Source organism: Macrotis lagotis, chromosome 2, assembly GCF_037893015.1.
Source record: "Macrotis lagotis isolate mMagLag1 chromosome 2, bilby.v1.9.chrom.fasta, whole genome shotgun sequence".
Classification (NCBI taxonomy): Eukaryota; Metazoa; Chordata; class Mammalia; order Peramelemorphia; family Peramelidae; genus Macrotis; species Macrotis lagotis.
Genome location: NC_133659.1, coordinates 248,899,362 through 248,922,411, shown reverse-complemented (window position 1 = coordinate 248,922,411; position 23,050 = coordinate 248,899,362). Strand labels below are relative to the sequence as shown.

Sequence of the window (23,050 nt, the reverse complement as noted above, 5' to 3'; positions counted from 1 at the left end):
TGTTTCCTTCATAAAGGGATCATGATGTATGAACATCTTGTTTATTCTTTATAACTTTATTATATGTGACATCACTTGAACTGGGAGGTGTAAAGGAGACTTTATTCACATGGGGGGAAGGAAATAAATAGAAATGGGAAAAATAATGAGAGATTTAAAACATGTTGTAGAATGGCATATGGAATTAACCATTTCAGGGATATCTTCAGAAAAAAAAACTTTATTTGGAATCAGTAGGTAGTTCAAATCTCAGTTCTGCTATTGACTATATACATGCCTTTTGATATGTTTTTATTCCTCTTAAGGCTTCAGTTTTTCCATCTGTAAAGTGGGAGAAGGGGGAATTTGTACTATCAGGAGTAAGGAACCTTTTTTCAGTCAAGGGCCATTGGGATATTTATAAAATTATTCAAGGGTAATTCAATATTATCAACTTGAAAATTAGCATGCTATATACTTCAAACATTTAATTAATTCATCCCTAAAAAGATTTATTGAGTCCATCTGAGGTTGCCATGGTAGTGACAAACCAAATGATTTAGCAGGCCTCAAACTGTAAGGGCCCACCACTAGCCATTTTCATTGTACTTTACTGATGGGTCATTTTTTAAAAACTGATTGAAGCAAGAAGGCTAGGAAAAAAAGTTTGATGTACTTGACCTCTTTCTCTGGCTTAGGATTTCCTGGGGCTTTGGAAATTAGTCTAGAACTAGATAGTTTTGCAAAATGTTTTACAAGTATCTCATCTTATTCTCACAATAAAACCCCCATTATACAGATAAGGAAATGAAAGGAAACAGAAGTTAAATAACTTGCCCAAGTCATATAGTTAGTAAGCATCTGAGGAAAAACTTGAAACTCAGGTCTTCCTAAACTTCAAGTCCAGTGTTATAAACACTTTGCTGCCTCAACCAGGTGGGCAGAAGCCAGAGGACAAGATTGGTTGTTAAACCCAGTGATTTTAGTAGTTAGAAGGAGAAGCCAAAGTCACTGAGGAAGAAGGATATTGTAAATAGGAGAAAAGAGAAATCCAGTCTCCCTTGGCAATCTTTCCTAATTGACGAAAAACCCTTGTGATCACTGCCATTTGATCTCTTCTCACTCCCGATTTTGACTCTTATTCATGTATGAAAGCCAGGAAAGTTAACTTTCCTCTCTCTTTTTATTTTATTGTATTTAGGGCAATGGGGTTAAGTGACTAGCCCAAGGTCACACAACTAGGCAATTATTAAGTGTCTGAGGCTGGATTTAAACCCAGGTCCTCCTGTCTCCAGGGCCAGTGCTCTATCCACTGCACCACCTAGCTGCCCCTAACTTTTCTCTCTTATTGATTGTAAATTTCTTGGGGACAAGAACTTTTCATTTTATACAGCCTAGTGGCTGGCAGACAGTAGGCATTTAATAAATGCTTATTGACTGATAGATTCTCTCAGGCTATATTTTCTAGCTAAGGGTCACAATTTGGGGCCCTCTTGAGTAGTTTTTATCAAATACCCCAATTTGCTCAATGCTTGTGGATTTCATCCAGGCTCCATAACTGGTAACACTGGTAACAATTCAGATCTTCTGTCTCAGTCTGCAAGTTTCAGATCTGATCAGTTTTCTTTCTTTTTTTTTCAATGATCACTGTGTAAAGGATTCTTACATTGAGTAGGAGTTTGGATTAAGGTTCCTTACGTTCTCCTGGGAATCAAGCCCTCTATCTGCTTCTCCTCTCTCCTTTATTTTGATTTGCTCACCTCTTTTCCTTTCTTCTCCCGTTATATCAAAAAAGCCCCTAGAAGAAGAATCTAGGACCTAAAAAGAGAACAGACAGTGGGTCCTAGAGAGGAGTGGGGTGGGCAGGAAGTCTGCTCTCTTTGGCCATCCCAATTGCCCCACCCAAAACAAACATTGCTCAGAAAGCCACAGTTCTGCTGAACTGAGAAAAGACTGTGACCACTCCACCCACAAGTTCCAGCTTCCAGGAATCTGGATGCTTTTTTGAGGGGAGGAGGGTCTGAGCCTCTCCTAACTTCTCCCCTATTTGGCAGCAAACCAAAAGTTTTATGCTAGACTTTCCTACCACAAAACAGATAATCAGGATTAAGAATCCCAGACTCCAAGCTATCAACTTTTGGATGCATCCTGTTCAATATCTTTACTCTTCACTTGTGTTTTAATTCCAACTATACTCTTTCAAGGATTTCCTGATTTGTGGATTATTTCTTTTTTTTTCCTTTTTTTCTCTTTTTTGGTTTTTGCAGGGCAATGGGGTTAAGTGACTTACCCAATGTCACTTAGCTAGGTACTTATTGTCTGAGGTCATATTTGAACTCAGGTCCTCCTGACTCCAGGGCCCAGGCCACCTAACAGCCCCTGTGGATTATTTCTTTTAGCAGAATGTGAGAAATGGCTACTAAAGATTAACTCAAAGATCTCACCACACCATTTGCCTGGGACAGGCGTGAATTTCCAACTGTAGTAGAATAAAACCTTGAGGACATCAGCAATGATCATATTGAGGGCTCTGTCCACATTCTACCATAGTAAACTGATGGGAACAACAACAATGGGGCTTCATTCAGGTCATATCCCTCCTAATTCTTACCTCACACTGAAGGAATAAGTCTGAAGCAGTCCTGGTCAGTGAGGTCTGACTATAGGTTATCCTCTGAAGGATCCCTGGAAGTTATGCTGTCAGAATTCACTGGATCTTCCAGCACTTCTAAGGAAGTTAAAGTTGGAAAAGTTTTCTATAAAATAGCTAACGCTTCCAAAGGAACTAATTCATGTTCTGTTCAGTCCATTCTGGACTACAATCATCAATGACTAAATATTACAGAGATAGAACAGGAGTTCTTAATTTAGAATTCAGGAATAGATTTTCAGGGGGTCCATGAAATTGAGTAAAGAAAAAAAGATTATTTTTTCTAACCTCTAACTGAAAATTACTATTTTCTTTAATTGTTTAAAAAAATTATTCTAAGAAGGAATCCATAAAACTTCACCTGTCTGCCAAAGGGGTCTAGAGGTTTTATTAGACTCTCAAATAAGTCTATGATACACAAAAATTTTTTAAAAGGTTATGCTGGAGGCTATCTGAGGTTAATGGAATCCAAACTGATTTGGAGGGGACTTGCTTCCTGGCAGGCACCCAGTAGGTAACTTTTTTGTAAATTGTCAGAAATCCCCCCAGATTGTTATCCCCACAAAAAAGACTAAATAGTGGGAATGTCAGTCACTAAAATTACAAACTGAGATTAACAGCTTCTTTCTAATACATCTAAAAAATTTCTGAAGAACTGTTCTGGACTAGTATTCTGCGAAATCAATGCCATTGAATGCTGTCCTAGTCTCTCTGGGAAGCTTTCAACTTTTCCTCTCTCCCAGTGCAGCAGTAATACTAGCCTATTACTTCATTTTGGAAAATAGTGATCATATAGTTTTCTTTCTCCAGATGTTTCCTAATGAGCAAGGACAATGTGGCACATGGCTCTATGATATGAAATTACAAAGGTATTAGGGTATCCCTGAGCTGCAAGAAATCCCTTCAAAGGTCATCTTATCTATCCTCCATTTCCAATAAGATCATCCTTCAAACCATTTTGTTCATGTATCTACACTATTTAAATACTTGAAGGAAAGTATATTCCTTTGGTGATGCAATTATACCAATAGTGGAGATTTAGCTTATATATGCTTACTGAACTAAAGGAAGAAAATTCTCTTTATATTATCTGCATAATACATCATCATTTTAAAATCATGATTAGATTAAAACCATCAGCTAACAAGCATTAATATCTTGAAGCTGAAACTTTTCAATTCCTCTTAAAAGTCATGGTCATTGCCCAATTATGTCCTCCAACTTCAATTAGCCAAAAGTGTTCAAAAGAATCATCTCCTCTTTCCCATCTTCTGACCTATGAGAGACACAAAAAAAGTAACAATAGATCCTCTTTGAGCTCCCCCAATTGGAAGCAGGATCTGAGAAATTTTGGGTAGCTCACAAAGAACTTTACACTAGGGTTTCTTCAACCTCTATGTGGCTCACAAACCAGTCCAGAGACTTTTTTTTCCAAAAAGAAAAAGAGGAGTGGCTAGGTGGCACAGTGGATAGAGCACTGGCCCTAGAGTCAGAAGTACCTGAGTTCAAATCCAGCCTCAGACACTTAATAATTACCTAGCTGTGTGGCCTTGGGCAAGCCACTTAACCCCTTGCAAAAACCTTAAAAAGAAAAAAAAGAAAAGAAAAAGAACTCAGTTTAGACAAGCAGGGCAAATTAAATTATTTTACTGGAGAAAGCTAAATGCATATGGTAAAAAGTAAGGCAAAGAAGAGAGAAGAGTGAATAACTGAGCAGGGACAATTTATATTTACCTATCTACAAACTTAGCAACCTATTCAAGAAAGATATAATTTCTGAGACTGAGGAATATTGAAGTGTTTAAAGCCAACACACAGCACACTTCTCCCCATATTCTCTGTTTTGCCCATTCTTACCTGCCATTTAACAAAGTCACTTCCCTGTGGCCAGGATAGCAAGGGAGATGGGAGATTAAAGTACAAATTGACTGACATATACACTGTATACATATACTTTGTATACAAAGGAAAGAAGCAAAGAGTACCAAGCACATATATAATCCAGTCTCCCAATTCTGTTACAGATACAAGAGCCTCAAGCAGACTATAACAGAGTTAGCCTTGCTTGTGTTGTCTATTAAATTCGACTCTCTGGGACTGTATTAGAGAATTTGGGAAGACAGAAGCTGGAACAGTTCATTTTTCTTTTTCCACCACATGCAAATTTGAGTGGTAAATCCAATCTCTGTCCCTTCCTTGTGAAAATTTGTCAAGAATATGATTTTTCCTGGATGTAATTAGAGTTGTGAAGTTCTAGTATTTTACTAGAACATCTCCTTAATCGCCTCACTTATCCCAATCTGTTTCAAATGAGAGAACAACACTCCATTAATGGTCCAATTCTATCTCTCTTCCTTTCCCACAAATGAGAAAAGTGAAAGTGAGTTCATTTTGCCTATCTAGCTAATAGAAAGAGATGCCAATTTCTTCCAATTCAATAAATTGTGCCCTACCCTCTCCATTATTCATTGTCTTTTTAGTGGTATTATTTTATTCCTTTTATACAAAGAAAATCCAATGGCCACTAGATATTCTTGTCTGGTATGATTGATGTGGCTCCAGTAGATTTAGGAGAGAGATTAGAATCTATGGTGAGCAGGGATTCTTAATTTATTTTTTTTTTAGGGATTCTTAATTTAGTGATAGATTTCAGGGTGAGCAGAATTGGGGGAGAAAATCTCTTTTCTCCCTTAACCTTGAATTGAAATTTAGAATTTCTTTTAATTATGAATTCAGAAAAATTTAAAGCATTACTCTGAGTTCACAGGCTTCAAAGTTCCATGACATAAAAAAGGTTTAAGAAGCCCAGTTATAGAGAGATGGAGACCCATTCTTAGTTCAGTGCACCTGAGATGTGAGAACAAGAGTAGATACCAACTCCATTTGGAAGACCTAAACAAAATGTCAAAATAATACTTCTAGGCAAGTGCCAAATTTCCTTAAACAGGACAGTCTCAAAGCAGAAAAAGAATTTTATATTTAAGCCTTTCAGACAAAAGCAACCCAAGCCTGGGAAAAAGGGCAATAAGCTACTTCTCAGTCATTCAGCATATATGGGAACCCAAACAGAAGCCCAGAGGGAACTTCGTGCTATAACATGTCAGTCAGTCAGTCAGTCAATAAACATTTATTAAATTCCTGTTTTTGTGTCAGATACTATGCTAAATGCTAGAGGTACAAAGAGTGGCAAAGATAGTCTTCACCCTGAAAGAGCTTACAATCTAATGGCTTAGACAAGCTATTTGCATATTTACATACACACACATATATATTATATACATTTATACATACACACAGATATATATGATAAAAAGGAAATAATTGAGAGGAATGACACTAGAATTTAGAGAAGTTGGGAAAGGTTTCCTGTATAGAAGGTGGGATTTTAGTTGGGAGTGAAAAGAAACCAAGGAAGGCAGCAGGTAGGGATGAGGTGGGTGGGTATTCCAGGTATCTGAAAGAGCCAGAGAAAATGCCTAGAGCTGAGAGATGAAGTATCTAATTAATGGAATAATCAGAAGGCCAATGTCACTGGGTGGAAGCTATAAGAAGACTTGGCGGTGGTTAAGTTATAGAGGGTTTTGAATGCCAAACAGAGGATTTTCTACTTGTTCCTGTAGGAACTACTGGAGTTTATTGAATAGGGTGGTGACATTTTCAGACCTGCGATTTAGGAAAATCCTTTCAGTAACTGAAGAGAGAATGGATTGGAGTGGGGAGAGATTTGAAGCAAGTGGATCCATCATTAAGCTATTGCAATAAACAAGGTATGAAGTAATGAGAGCCTGCACTAGAATAGTGGCAGTGGCAAAGGAAAGAAGGGGGTATATTTGAGAGAAGTTGCAGAAATAAAATCAGCAAACTAAACTTGGCAACAGATTGGATGGAGAGAAGGGGAAGAAACTCTCAAGTTTAGCCACAAAGGGAAGAAGAGATAAGATGATGCTGGGGTTGGAAAGAACAAACAAAATTATTTTCAGGGTGAGGGAGAAAAAGGCATATTTGTAGGCAGTAGGGAAAGATCCAGTAGACAAAAAGAGATTGAAAGAGATTTTTTTTAAAAAAATGAAAAAGTAGAAATGACAGAGGGGGTCAAGCTGTTGGAGAAGACAGGATGGAATGGGATCATAAACAAAGATGATCTTACCCCTGATCTTGCCATCCCCCACAAATGTGCTACTTCTATGTTCAAGATATCTATCCAACCATAATTTATTGTAATTTGATTTAGGAGGGAATATAACCATCTCATCAACTCACAGTGAATGGTCCTTGACTTTTTTCCTGTAAAGTATGAAACAAAGCTCTTAGCTGAGAGGGTGGAGGAAGGAGGAGCCAGGAGAGGATTGAGAAGGGAGGAAAAATTTGGAAGTGTCTCTTTGGAGAGTGCCATAGTCAGTTGATAAAAGAGATATAATTGGATTGTCCAGTAGAAGTAAGAGCCCAGTTGAGATTGTATAACATAAATTTGTACTAGATGTATTCAGAATGATTTCATAATTTTCCTCAATCTTTGTTTAGCAGCCCATGTGAAAGAGTGAAGACAGTATATGGTGGGAGTTATCTAAGACTGAGGTTTGGTAGACATGGCACAATAATAAAGAGACTAGGAACTCAAGAGAAGAGTCCAATGTATAATTGAATTGGTTCACCACTGATAACATCACTAAGATGATTTAGGAGATAATTGAGGGGTCAAGAGGTTCAAGGTTATAGTGTGGATGAAGAGTAGGGTTTGGTAATGGAAGGCAGGAGAGGAAGACAATGAATAGATTATATTTGGATAGGAGGTTTTCTGAATTCCTGTACATGGAAATGGTATATTTGTGGGAGATGGCAAGATCAAGGGTATGACCATCTTTGCGTGTGACTGACATGGTAGGTTGAGGAACTGAGGTTAAATACATGTTAGAGAATCAACATTTATATTTAAGTCCCCTAATATAAGGACAGGAATTGAGGAAGAGAGAAAAATGGTGAGCCATATATAAACTCAATGAGGAAAAAAGAGGAATGACCTAGAAATCTGTAGTCAAGAACTACCAGGATTTTCCTTGGGTGGTAGAGATGAATTGCAAGAACCCTCAAAAGAGGAGAGCTGAGCTAACTGGGTGATGGGGATAAGGAGAGTATCTGGCAGTAGTTAGAGAAGCAAGAAATATTCCTACTCCCCTGCCTTGAGTGGTAAGTTGAGACTGAGTAGAGGGTGGCTAGAGAGACTGAATCATTGGGGGAGGTGGGGAGAGGGAGAGAGGGAAATCAGGTTTCAGTAAGAGTTAGAAAGTGGAGGGAGTAGGAGAGGAAAATATTGAGAATGAAAAGAAATTTGTTACCTATAGGAAATGTGGAGAAAAAAAACAATTCCCTTATATTCCTTACATATAGATACCCTCACTCTTTAATATTATATCTCTCTGTACTATGTACACAAAGACACTTAATAGCATATCTAGAAGTTGTGCCAACATCCCTACACAAAACTCTCAGTATCCTGGAACCTAAAAGACCCTTTTGGGGACTGTACTTTTTTCCCAAATGAAATGGGAAGGTTTTCTTAGCCCTCATCTGTTTGATGTACCCATTGCAGAGTACCCATTGATATACCTACTTATAGTACTCTCGTCTGGAAATTTTTTCTAGTGTTATATTTTCTTATCCATCAACTTTTTCAAAGCTTCAACTTTTTATCCTGGGCAATCTGTGGAAAAGCAAAGCACAAAGCTGAGAGAAAAGTTGCTTCCCCTTCTGCTCTACTGCTATTATTTATCAACCTAAGGATCATAGATTTAAAGCTAGAAGGGACTGTCTGATCTAACCCTTTCAATTTATTGATAGAAAACCAAAATCCAAAGAGATCCTGGTATACAAGTAATAAGTAGTAAAGCCAGGATTCTAATTCAGGTCCTCTGACTTCAAATCTGAGCTTCTGAATTAAAGACCTAAACAGTGCCTCCCCACTGCCATGCTAACTCTCATACTCCTAAGAAACAGAAAAAGTCAACTCAAGGGGACACTAGTAGATGAATTCTCTGATCTAAAACCTAAACCATAGGAATTATGAGTGAAACTATGCTTCATCATAGGCAGCAATATATGTTAATCTCATCAATTTCCTTGGATTCAATTATTGTTCTATCTTTTTAGTCTTCTTATAGGTATAAGGTATAGAACTATATTATATATATATATAAATATGCACATATGTATACAGACATGCATATCTACATATATACAGATGGATATACACACCCATACACACATGTGTGTGTGCGACTAAACCTTATACTTATTGTATAGACCTTGAATACACATAATTTATATATATATATATATATATATATATATATATATGCATCTCTATACCCTTCCACTCCTCAACATAATAAGCATAATCTAGCATCCAACCTCCATGTTGTTCCTCAAACAAAATGCTCCATTTCTTGTCTGGGCATTTTTTCTGGCTATTTTTCATGTCTCCAATTCTTTCCAGCCTCATTTTAACTTCCTGACTTTCTCCAAGTGGAAGCTTAAATCCTACCTTCTGCAAGAAGCCTAAGAAAGGCTTTCTTCTTTCATATTAGAGGATCTTACTTCTGTTGATTATCTCTAATTTATCCTGTAGACATTTTGTTTTTACTTAGTTGTTTGCATGTTATTTCCCCATTAGATTGTGAGCTCTTTGACTCTCTTTTGCCTTTCTTTGTAACCCTTGTAGTTAACATAGTGCCTGGCACTTTATAAATGTTTATTAACAGACTGGCTGACTCAGTTGAAGCATGCTCCATTTTGGGAAAGATAGAAAACTGGTTAAAGCCCAAGATAAATGTAACATGATTAAGTGAAGGCAGGTAAAACTTAGTAAGAATCTCAAAAAGAACCACAACTCATTCCGTGTCCCTCAATACCAAAGGGTGGAAAGAATCATCTAATTCCTGTACTTCCCAGAAATGCTCTAGGTCTGAAAAACAACTCTGTGGGTAAACCTCTCAAACAGCCTGGGTTTGAAGTTTAACAAGAACAAAAATAATTCCTTATAGTGAGCTATTTTTTGCTCAGTTTTCAAAATAGCAGATGTGGATTACAGTTCAGGAGGATGACCTAGTACCATCTGCCAAATAGATGCTTTCCCACCCCCATGTTAAGGTACTCCAAAAAGCTAAGGATCACGGTTCTTCAGCTTTTAGAACACTATGTAGCCTAGCCAGTTGTTACCTTTAATCTCAAAGAAAGGAGTTGAGAGGGTGAAATAAGAATAATAAGAATATCTGCATCTTGGCTAGTTCATTTAGAAGGGAAGGGCTGGAGAAGGGAGTTAGTGTTAGCACCATGTTTCAGACATATGCTAACTTTTTTTTTTTTAGGTTTTTACAAGGCAATGGAGTTAAGTGGCTTGCCCAAGGCCACACAACTAGGTAATTATTAAGTGTCTGAGGCCAGATTTGAACTTAGGTACTCCTGACTCCAGGGAGGTGCTCTATCCACTGTACCACCTAGCCGCTCCCATATGCTAACTTTTAGCAAATATTGTCTCATTTGATCTTCACAGTAACTCTATATTGTAGTTAAAAACATCTCCAATTCTACAGTCGAGGAAACTAAGGCAAGCAAGTCAAACAAGTTAAATGATTTGCTCAGGGTCACACATCTTCTAAGTGTCAGAAGCTGTATTTGATATGGGCTTCTCCCTGACTCCAATCCCAGTGTTCTATACACTGCACCATCAGCTACCTCTAAGGCCCAATAAGAGCTTTAGGGTAACAGATTGCCATGTCCTCCCTCCTCCAGTAACAATGAAAGTATTGATTCAAAGATTATTTCCAAGGCAATAACAGGAGATGACAAAGAGTTAGATGGTGAAAATGGGATGTATCTGGTAGCTGAGTCCATGACAATCTATCTTCATTCAGTAAGTCTTTATTTATTGTTCTGATGGTTGGCTAGTTGAATAATAAAGCATGCCAGTTAGATACACTGAGTTAGATGAGTTCTCACTCACTATCAGGATAGTTTGGCATCAGGAAAGAGGTCCAAATCTTAATGGATCAACTCAATGATGGATGGGGGACCTGGCAAGGAGAAGGGATCAGTAAGAGGACTGAAAGCAAAATGCCCATGCCAATAGGTAAAGGATGTCTCATTAATAAACCATAATTCGTTAATAAGATGATTACAACTTATTTCAATCACATCCTGGTCCTTCAAATTGCTATTCAAAATGAAAGCAACAGCCTACTCCTTTCCCTGGAGGCCAACCCAATGATTATCAAGTGGATAGAGCTTCAACACTAACTTGTTTGATTTGTTTTTATTTGTCTTGGTTTTTGCCCAATTTCTCTAGACAGGAAATCTGGGTCTGAATCCTGGCTTACTACTAATGTGAATTTGATAGGACACAAGCTCTGTGGACCTCATTTTCCTTATTTGTAAGATGGAAGGGGCTAGTCCTGATGACCTATAATAAGGAATATGGATGGAGAAATCCAATTATGGTTGAGTCTTTTAAAGTTGTTTTGTCCCCAAGTCGAAGTTCTGTTCTACCTGGTCATCTATATAAAACACAAAACTCTCAAACTACAAGATTCCAGAGGGAAAATGGGGATGGTGATGTATATAACCTCTTCTTCCTTACTGTCCTAAGGTTAGAATATTGCTTTCTAGTTGCTGGTTTACTACAGGGAGGTTGAAAAGTAGCTTGATTTCATTCCTAAGTACTATTAGATAGGGGATGGGATTTCTTCCACAGTATACATTTAAACAAGATTCCTTCATAACAAAACAATTTGGAGTCTTGTAGAGTTCATCACAATGGAATTTTACCTGAGGCAATCAGAAAAGTCCCCATTCTCTCCCTTAAAGTTGAGGCAATCAAGAGGTTGCTCTGCCAGGTGGGAAGGGCAGAGATAACTTATGCCAGTCCTGGCAGAAGCATTTAGAATAAATAATTCTGCCCTGCAGGTGTTTTCCTAAATCTCTTTGGCCAGTCTAGCTTTGCCCTATTCCCTCTCTCCAATCACCACCCTCTACCACCAATAACAACTGTCTCTTCCCAAGATTTCCTAAGCTTGGATTTGAAGGAAAATTGACTGAACTTAATAATTAGTTTACTTTATAAGAAGATTGACAGGATTCAAATGGAGTTTTAAGGAAAGGAATCTCCTAAGATTGGAAACCTGGAAAAACACAGATTGTAGCTTATGTTCAGTCATGACTGTTATATGCAGCTCACCCACAAAAAAAGAAAAAAGCAGAGTGGACAACTAGAAAGTTGGATTTGGAGTTGATTAGGACCTGAGTTAAATTATTACTCTCTCTCTCTCATTGGGTTAAGTGGCTTGCCCAAGGCCACACAGCTAGGTAATTATTAAGTATCTGAGTCTGGATTTGAACTCAGGTACTCCTGACTCCAGGACCAGTGCTCTATCCACTGCACCACCTAGCCACACCCAAATTGTTGCTCTCTTATTTACAACTTGCAAGATTACCTTGGGGGCAACGGTTTCTCCATTTGTAAAACAAGAGGTCTGAACAAGATAGCCATTAAGACTTTTTTCCCATCTCTATATCTAGGACTCGATGAAATACTCATTAGAATTACTTGGTAAATACTGAATTATTAATTACTGGGAACAATTTTAAAGCAAGGAAATTGATTGGAATAGTTCATATTTCTACTAATCTGGTCAGAGGTCTTTGGCAAGTGGGTGGAAAAATAGGCAAACAGTTATTAGTGTGGCTAACCTAAAGTCAGTGAATTCTAGTACACCTTTTCCTACAATTTGTAGAATACCTCCCTACATGCACTGTGCTCAATTATGCATAACTTAGAAATGGATTAAGTTGTTCTTTGCTGGCATATTGCCCCATTCACATCCTGCCTACCCCCAAGTTCAGTTCTGCCCCACCCCCATTTCTTCTAAAGATAGACAAGATTCAGAGGTCAGAGCACATGCCAACTTCTGAGTAATTGGTCACTAGAATCTATTAAACATCAACCAATCACCCAGAACCCTGAAGTAATTAGGGAGCTCAGAGAACAAACACTACATGATCCTCTCTTTCCCTACTATTCACCTCTGCCCTCACTTCCCTTCTCCATCTCCCCTCTCCCTCTCTACACATCATTCTCTCTGTTATTATACCTGCATCCTTTCTCTCAAGGCTTAGGCTGTCTCAGTAGAATTTCTCAGAAAGAACCTACTCTTGGTACCCCCCCCCCAAATTCTGAATTCTCTAAGCGTTAACTGAGCATGCATTTTGTACTTAGTCAATAATCATTTATTAAGCTCCTCCTACATAATAAACACTGTGCTCAGAGTTAGGGATACAAAGAAAGGCAAGAATGTCTTGCTTTCATGGAGTTCATAGTCTAGTGATAAATGAATAAAATTGTGTATAAACAAGAAATACAGAATGAAATGGAAATAATCAATAGAGGGAAGGCACAGGAACAGGAAAGACTCTTCAAAAAGGATATGATTTTAGGGAAACCAAGCTAGGGAAGCTAGGGAAACCAAGAAAAGGAGGAAGAGATTAAGAGGGAGAGCATTCCAGACATGAGGACCATCAATGAAAATGCCCAGATTCAGAAAATGTATAATCTTATGTGAGGAACAGCAAGGAGGTCAATGATACAAGATCACAGAAACTGGGAGACTGGGGGTTGGGGAAGGTAAGGTGTAAGGACACAGGAAAGGTAGGAGAGAGCTAGGTTTGTATGCTAAACAGAAAACTTTATGTTTGATCTTGGGGGGTGACAGAAACAACAGAAGTTTAGGAAATAAAGGAGTTTCAAGCCAAATCTGCATTTTGCATTTTGAGGATCCAAGTCAAGGGCAGGGAGTATTTTTTTTTTTGCAAGGCTATGGGGTTAAGTGGCTTGCCCAAGGCCACACAGCTAGGTAATTATTAAGTGTCTGAGACCACATTTGAACTCAGGTACTCCTGACTCCAGGGCCAGTGCTCTATCCACTGCACCACCTAGCCTCCCCCAAGGGCAGGACAGAAGACTACTTTTTACTGAAGTTAACCCCAGGCAGTTAACATTTGTGGAGAATTGTTGTGCATTGGAGGGGGTTACAAAATCAACAGACTCTTCAAGAAATAAGATTAGACAATGTTAGTCATTGAAAGTGAAGTTTTCAGGGGCGGCTAGGTGGCATAGTGGATAAAGCACACTTAATTACCTAGCTGTGTGGCCTTGGGCAAGCCACTTAACTCCATTTGCCTTGCAAAAACCTTAAAAAAAAGTGAAGTTTTCTAGTCTAGCACTTTTTTTTTTACAAGGGCCCTTTGGCCTTTGGGATCATCTTAAAGACCAATATCCTTATTTTGCAGATGATTAAATTGAAGCCCAGAGTGTTTCAATGTTCCAAGTTCACACAGCCTGAGTTGCTAGTCAGAATTGGAACCCAGATTCTCTGACTCTGGATCCATTGTTTTGTGTATGAAATTCATTTTTAATTTTAATAAATTGCTTCTCTTACCCCACCTTTCTTAGATTTTTTTTATGAGTTCAAAAGTAACAATGGATTCAAAAACATTCTTTGTATGAGAGACTTGCAGAGCTCATGGCAAGTATTAATAAATCCTTATTTATTAATCAAAAAGGGAAAACTTGCTTTAACAGATTTTTCAAATTTCAGATTATCCTAAATATTGTGAAATATTAATATAATTTATTTAGTTTTAATCTCAAGATTACTGCTTTTTTATCTCTATGTTTGTTTTCATCCTGAGTCAGAGACCTAAGTCTATTTGGGTTTTCTACCCAAAAAGACCAAATCTAACTCAAGTCAAATACAATTCAAAACTAAACTAAATCAAAGAGATAAATCAAGTCATTTAGTTGATGTGAAGTCATCCAGCTCTTTGGCCTTGATTGTAGAGCTGTTCCAAAGCTCAAGTGCCAACAGGTGACATACACCAGATGGATCGCCAGCTGGCCTGGATGACAGATAGTGCCCGAGATCATGTACCTTGCATAATATCTCAGAACGTAAATAATTGCATGAAATTTAAGAGTCAGCCAAGTGTCCTCAGATTTCTTGGCCTGCTTCACTCTAGGCTATATATTTTCCTGCTGGCCCAATTGACCCCATCTTCCTTGAGGCCAGGACTCTTCCCCAAGCAGAATGAGGATTTTTTGCAGTATGTGATTCTAGGAACACTGCTTAATTTGTTCACTGGCAAGGACCCTAAATGGCAAATGAAAGTTTGTAACTGTGATATGTATATACCCTACTTCTCCTGCCTGACTTTTCTATAAATTTTAAAAGTTTGTAGATTGTTTTACATAGATTTTCTCACATGAAACATTATCACCACTGATTTACAGATAAGGAAATTAAGGCTCAGAAAAGTTAAATGATGCTCAAGGTCATAAAAGAAGTATGTATCAAAGGCAGCAACTTAACCCAGGCTTGACTGAGTTGAAGACAGGCACTTTATCTATAGTGTCTTTTGTGATATAAAATAAGGGTGCCTATTCTCATTTTATGTGAATGAAAAGGAAACTAACTCCCCAAGAGGTCAAGTATCTTCCCTAAAGTAAAACTGCTCAGTCAATGGAACCTTGAAACTAAGTCTCCTGACTCAAGCCCCGAATATTCCTTTACCTCATTACTCCCAATTCTCCTTCAACTTTAACGTAATGGATTTTTCTACCCCTAAGTATTTTGCCAGACCTCTGATCCTGCTACATACATTCTCCTTCAATTCCCAATCTTGACCTCTGGTGAATATGATCAGCTCTATACTCTACTCTTAAATTCCATGTTCATTTGTCTATTGACACTCATAATTTGCCAAAACTCAACTCTCAAATTCTCACTATTTTACCTCTATTTCTTCTCATGAGAAGAGCTGGAGGAAGCATAACAACCAGATCTAATACAAATTTATCTTATCTAATTTCAAATGGACTCTTAAGGCAAGCAACAAGATGATCTTTTTTTTGTTCAGTTGTTTTAGTCATCAACACTTTTTACTCCATTTGGGGTTTTTCTTGGCAAAGACACTGAAGTGTTTTGCTATTTCCTTCTCCAGTTCATTTTACAGATGAGGAAACTGAGGCAAATTTTAAATTTGTAATTGATTTTCTATCTTACTCATGAGATTAGTGGGCTAATGGATAGAATACTAGGTACTCTGCTGGATTACTGCTATGTGACCTTGGACAAGTCACTTAACTTACCCCAGTCTTAGTTTCCTCTTTGTAAAATTGAGGTAATAATAGCATCTACCTCACAGGATTTTTAAAAAAAGATAAAATGAGATAATGTAATCCTTAAATGAGATAATGCAAATCTTAAAATGCCATATAAAAGTGAGATTGTCAGATCTTATGGGTTCTGCCTCCATATCCCCTCCTTCTACTAACACAATTACCACACTAATTCCAGCTTTTATCATCTCTCATCTGTGCTATTGAAATAGCCTCTTATTGGTTTCCCATTCTCATGCCTCTCCCCATTCCAAGCCATCCTCCACAAAACTGACAAAGTGATTTTCCTAAAGTAGAAGTCTAATAATGTCACTCTGCTGCTCTTCAAACTCAAGTGGCTTTCTAGTGATACAAGTTCTTGTGTTTAACATTTAAATCCCTTCACAATCTGGACCCTTTCTACCTTTTTGCCTTCTTGCCCATTACTCTTTTCTTTGAATCTACAGTATTTATATCCCATCTCCATGATTTTGCACAAACTATCTCCTTACTTCTGCTTTTTGGAGTGTTTGGTTTGCTTTAAGACTCAACTCAAGCATCACCTTTACACAAAGGTTTCCTGATCTCTTCAGTTGCTAGAATACTCTTTCCCCAAACTATCTTATATTCACTTTTTATATATCATGCATACATCTCTAGGTATGTGTTGTGTCTACCATTAGAATATAAGCTTCCTGAAGGCAGGGGATATCTTATTTTTGTCCTTATATTAGAGGGATCTATCTGATATAAATCCCACAACCTTTTGGTCAGACAGAATAGTTTTCTTTCCATATGTAGTGACAGTAGCATGCAACAACGGAAATCAAACCTCTGTATACAAGGAAACATGGTCTATCTTTAGCTACTTAGTCCCTCTCTCTATCTCAGATCACCAGGGAATTGTTTTTGCCTTGACTATCATTTTTTTTTTTTAGATTTTTCAAGGCAATGGAGTTAAGTGGCTTGCCCAAGGACACACAGCTAGGTAATTATTAAGTGTCTGAGGTCAGATTTGAACTCAGGTCCTCCTGACTCCAAGGCCGGTGCTCTATCCACTGTGCCACTTAGCCAACCTTGCCTACCATTTCCCCCGGCATTTGACCTGTGTTCTTTTTTGCCTTTACTTACATGGTCAGGATCTGACTTCCTTCATCCTTCTGCATTAACTTGCTAATTTAGATCAAAGTTGTTCTGCTGGATGGCAGTTAGAACCATAAAAGCTTCAGTAAGGAGAGAAAACCAGAGTCCTGGCACTCCCATCAGTTGCGATTTCCCTCTATATTGAGTTAAGGGAAAGTGGTTGATCTTCCTATATTAGTTAGAAGAAGAAAATAATCTGAGGGTTAAAAACCCATGAGTTACATATCAAGAATTCAAAGTGACCACAACTAAATGTCTGGGTAAGAGTCACTAGAGACTGTAATGTGTTTCCTAAGGGAGTGAAACTTGGAGAATCTTATGGGAGAGAAAAATAGACTGGAGGAGGTGTCACTTTACCCTTGGAATCATGTCAAGAACTCAATCATAGTCATCCTAACTACAGCCCCAAGGAAAAGAAGTACATATACTCTTTAGTACATATGGCTATAGCTCTGATGAATAACAATGCAGGAGGAATGTTGAACTTAAGTAAGACAATATTACAACTACTGTAAATACTAAAAAGTGATTGCCTTTCTACTTGCCTTGAGGACCCAGTTGAAATTAGGTAACACAAATTTGTCTTAGATTTTGTCAGTATGCTTGTATGACTTCTTTCAACTTTTCTCAGCAGTATATGAAAAGGAATAGAAGTAAATAGTGGGAATTATTGGGTTGGTGTTTGGCAAAGTATGAGAAGCAATGGACAAATGAACATGGAATTCAATATGACCAAGGTTGGATTTATACCAAGAATGCAAGGGATGGTTCATCAATAGAAATACAAGCATAATAGACTACTACTAACAAAACCATAAAAGTTGTGAAATTATTATCAATAAATGCAGGAAAGTCTTTGACAAAATACATCAGTTATAATAACTATCTAAAAGCAAATGCAAGGCGTAGTGGATAGAGCACCGGCCCTGGTGCCAGGAGGACCTGAATTCAAATCCAAACTCAGACACTTAATAGTTACCTAGCTGTGTGACCTTAGGCAAGTCACTTAACCCCATTGCCTTGCAAAAACCAAAAAATAAAAAAATATATATAAAAGAAAATGCTAGCATAAGGGAGAAACATTGGAAGCCTTTCCAGTAAGACCAGGTTAAAGCAAGGATATCCTTTGTCACTGTCAGTATTTCATATATTCCTAGAAATGCTAGTTATGGAGAAATGACCAGAAAAATAGAGGAAATCTATAAAATTTAATCTAGTTGCAGATTATGTGACAATTTGCTTTGAGAACTATATAAAATCAATGAAAAATTAAATGAAACTATGAATAACATCAGTAAAATAGTAGAATATAATATAAACTTCCTGCAGAAAGTTAGAAAAATAAATTCCATTCAGATGTAGTCATCCTCAGCAGAAATTGCTTCTCCAACAGAAACATTATCATGAAGATTTGTCTAGCCTATGTTCTATAAATTCCTTTGGTATTTCATCTTAAAGAAACTTCCTTCCAAAAAAGTAGAGGCAGAGAAGCCAGACCAAAAAAAAAATGATACAGAGATATGGAGACAAGGATAGTGACCATATCTAGTTCTGGTTCTCCTGACAATCCTAGTAGATGAGAGTTGATATAGGCAGGGAGTAGCAGAAAAGAGCAGGCTGGGAATAGACAGTAGGTGATAATCTGTCCAGTGTTAAAGAGCCAAGAGTGAATGCACATGCAGAGGCCCAAAGCATCAAATGCATGCAGTTGGTGAGAAAAATTTAAGTTCAATCTACCTTCCCTTTGCTTCCTCTCCTGTGAGGAAACTCTATTTCTTTTATCTGCCTGAACATGTTTCTTTTTGTTTACCTCTCCAATCTGAGGGAGGGAAGCGGGTTCTATCTTCTAGCTATAAGTTATTACAGACTGTTATACTTTGTTTGAACATCTGCATTTGTATGCTCTTTGATACTATTAAAGTATAAGATGATGATTTAATCTAAGGCTCAGTCTGGAGTAGAAGAGAACTGATTAAGAAGTTTTACTGTAATTTTACAAACATTTCAGAGTATAATCTAGATTGTCTTTTTAAAATCGATAGGAGACAGAGAAAGAGAAAGACAGAGGCAGACAGACTAAATGAGAAATATGAGAAATAAGCCTGATGAAATGCAAGATGAAGGTTAGAATATTTGTTCAAATAATCATATATAGAATATACACATACAGAATCTAGCCAAAATCCCAACTAGCTACAAAAATAAACTACAAAGTGAATAAAACAAATTTGGGACACATTTAGATCTACATAATTAGAACTACAAAACAGACTATAAGAAAGACAAATAATTAGAAAGATATTATTCAAGGTTGAGTCATTCTAATACAAAGGGTATCTAGATGTCTAATGGATAGAACACTGGCCTTGGAGTCAGGAGGATGGGAGTTTGAATCCAGGTTCAGAAATTTACTAGCTGTGTGACCTTGGGCAAATCACTTAACCCTGACTATCTCACATCCAGGGCCATCGCCAGTTGTCCTGATTCATATCTGCCCACTGGAACCAGATGGTTCTGCAGGAAAAATGAGACTGGTGACTTAGCAGAACAACCCACTCACTCAAATCCAATTCATGTGCTGGTCATGGCATCACCTCCCCATTTTCAAGGTCTTACATTATTATTCTAATACAATAGAAACAGGAATATTACCTAAATTAATTTATATAATTCAATACCAAACCAAAGCACAAAGTAGTTACTTTAAAGAACTAGACATAATATAAGATGAAGTTTGAAATCCCATGTTAAGGGTCTAAAATTTAACCTCAGCTTTTTCAGGATAAGACTTTATTTTCTATTCTCCATTACCTCTGGAAACCAACTTAGCTCTGGTCCAAGTGTAAAGATTTATTATTTTTCCCTACTGTGGCAGTCAGGGGAATAAGAATATGCAAGATATAAAAGAAAAAGTACTAAAATTGGAACAAATCACTGAAAATTTTTCCTTATCTGTAAAATAGAGTAAAACCTGCTCAGGAACAAATGAGATAACATATGTAGAATGATACATACCACATAATTATAAAGTACCATTATTAGCTAGACTACTGTCCCAGCTCAGGTAGGTGGTGCACTGGATCGAGCACCTGAATTAGGAGGATCTAAGTTCAAATCTAGCCTCAGACACTTGACATTTACTAGCTGTGTGTCCTTGAGCACACAGGTCACTTAATCCTGATTGATGGCATCCAGGGTCAACACCAGTCATCCTGATTAATATCCAGATGGCTCTGGAGGAGAAAGTGAGGCTGGTGACTTAGCCTAGCACCCCTTCCCTTAAATCCAATTCATGAGGCAATATGTGAAGGTATCACTTCCCTGATTTCATGGTCTTTTGAGAACAAATGACAAACAGCATCATTAGTGACATCCCAACTCAGATTTCTGGGTCCTCCTGACCCTGACCTCTCTTTTCAGAGGGATCCAAATTGATAGAAAGCTCAAACTAAGAGGTTGTTGGAAGTGGTTCTAGAAGAATTCTAGTATCTGGATCTAAGGGATCAATATAGGACAGACTGTAATGAAGTAAAGAACTAAGCATTACTCCATTCTACCTCGAGGGGGAGAGAAACTCTCTCAGTCTGGCCCAGTATCATTCCCCAAATTTTGGACAACTAGTCCTGAAGAAATGTGCCCTAGGAGAGTTCAAGAGTTTCACTTTATTTTTATCTAGGACTTGATATGAAGAAGAGATCAGTCTTAAGGTAAATTGAAGAGACGATTCCAGGAAACAAGTTACCTGATCTCTTCACATTATTCATACAAATAAAGAATAACTGACCCAATCCAATTCCAATCCAGTAAAATGGGGTTAGTTTTCCAATGGGTTCTCACCTTTTCCCTCTAATCTCTTTTGAAACTTGAGACTAGGAAGTGCTCAAAATATTGTCCCCTCCAGAATCTCATATCACTGATGACCCAAAGACTCACCAAACTCAAGCCTGTGATCTGACTGAAGCATGGATTGTGAATTTCCTAACTTTCTACAATCTGAGTCATCCCTACAGCCCAATGAGGCTTCAGATGAACTGAAAAAAGGAAGCAGGATCTGCTGAAGACTAAAAAGATATTGAAAGGCTACTAATTCTGAAGTAATATGGATATATATATATATATATATATATATATATCCTGTCTTTCTTTTTTTTCCTCCAAGAGGAAACCATTTTTTTCTTATACCTAAGCAGGGAGAAGAGTAGCAGCAAGGAGAATAAAGAGTTCTAGTTTCACTCCTCTCATTCATAGCCCTGAGTGGGGTGAAGAAGTCTGGTTATCCAGATCTCTTCTTCCAGTTAGTTCAAAGTATGACCCCTCTTTTGCCCTTTCTCAAACCCATTTGGTGAAAGTCACAGTCCTTGTCTCTACACATTGAACTCACCAGCAGAGGTCCTCGGCTGAAAAGATCACTCAGGAGTGAAGTGGTGGTAGGCAGAAAAAAGCTGGACCATTTCAATGACAGCTCTGGACTTTTAAGACCTCCACCAAATCCTGAGAAAAGAAGAGGCAAGACATGGAGCCACACGCTTTCAGTTCCTTTCAGGAACATCCCAGGAAATGCTGGGGCCATTGTTTCCTTGCAAATGCCTGTTTCTTTGCCCTGTAGCCCAAAGAAACCTCCTCATGGAAGACAGTCACCTAACAAAGATTTGGGGGCAGAGCTGAACTCTGCCCAGGAGTGCTTCCGTAAAGCTCAAAGAAGATTTCTTTACCCAGTCTCTAGTCCCCCTGGCTGTGTCTGAGCCCAGATAGGAGCTGACTCACTCACCACACGGAGGAGGAGAAAAGAAGAGGAGGAGGTTCAGGAAGGGCCCAGCCACAGCATGGCTGGGGTCCCCTTCGCTCCCACCGCCCCCATTCCCCAGGTAGCAAGCACCTCATCCCAGACCTTCTATCAGCCGCGGGGCTGGACCCTGTCACCTGGACAGACTCAGCACCCCACAACTCCAAGCCCCACACGCTTGCCCAAATTCCCTCACAGAAATCTCTCTCTTAAACTCATTTCACTACTCAGAAGCAACTCCCGAGTCTCCTCCTCACTCTGAAACTGTCCCGGAGGTCCCATACTTTCATCCGATCACGCAAAGAGCCACTTTACAAGGCTCCCCCAGGCCTCCCACCCGCGGCCACAGGCACACACTTCAGATGAGTTACTTCCTTAATTCCATGGCACAGTCCTAAAGATGACAGTGGGAGAAACTTTTACTTTGAGAAACCTTACACAGCAAAGGAGTCTTCGAGACGCTTCTGGCGCGTCTTGGGCTTCTTTCCCGGGTGTACTGTAGTTGACCAGCTTCCTTCCACTCCTCTCCCAAGGAAAGGCAGCCCGCCCTCCCTCCTTACCACTTCGGTTCGGACGAGCTGAGACTTGGGGGTAGAGTCGATTCTTCTTCTCGGGCAGCCTAGAGTCCACCTCCCCGCTGGGCAAAACACTCCCAAGACTCCGTTCTTTCTGCCAGCTCAGTGTCCAGCCGGACTCGTGGCACTCAGACAGTGCCCTCACCTCCCAGCTTGGCACGGTGGTCCCGGGGTGCACACCCTCGCAGGCCCACGCCCCCTTCTCCTCGGCCCCCGAGATCTCGAGATCTCGACTCTACACTCGGCCCTGACTCCGAGCCCGGTCCCGGTCCGGTCCCAGGCTCGCACCTGGCGCCCGCACACGCCCGCCCCGACAGCCGTCCGGCTCAGGCTCGGAGCCTGCCTTTTGACAAGAAGAGACAGCCCCGCACCTGGCCCCGCCCCGCGGCCCCGACTCTGCCTACAGACCCGCCCCATCACTTTGGCCTCCAGCCACTTACTGGAGTAGGCTGAGCTCCATCTGCGTCGACACCATCTTGAGTTTCGAATCAACCACTCTCCTGGGGAGGGGGCGGAGGAACCTGTCTCCTGTGCCCCTCAGGCTTTGGAAGCAAGAAGAGTCCTTTTCCTCTCTATTTATAATGCCACCGCGACCACTAAGATTTGCATTCCTGTCTTTATGTATTGTTTTGTGGACAGCCCCCCCCCCCCCACACACACCTTACAGTAGTACAATCCATCCTATTTGCCAGGTGCGTAGCCCACACCTGAATTGATGG

General features: G+C 39.1%; 1 protein-coding gene across 1 annotated transcript in view; it reads right to left on the bottom strand.

Annotated features, from left to right (window-relative positions):
* The window catches only part of VDR (vitamin D receptor), a 108,210-nt gene extending 85,566 nt beyond the window's left edge, over positions 1-22,644 (bottom strand). The window contains exons 1-2 of the mRNA XM_074225662.1: positions 22,317-22,644; positions 21,355-21,464 (exon numbers count right to left, since the gene is read on the bottom strand). The gene's annotated coding sequence lies outside the window, so the exon portion shown is untranslated. The remainder of the gene's footprint in view (positions 1-21,354; positions 21,465-22,316) is intronic.
* Positions 22,645-23,050: the final 406 nt, after the last annotated feature.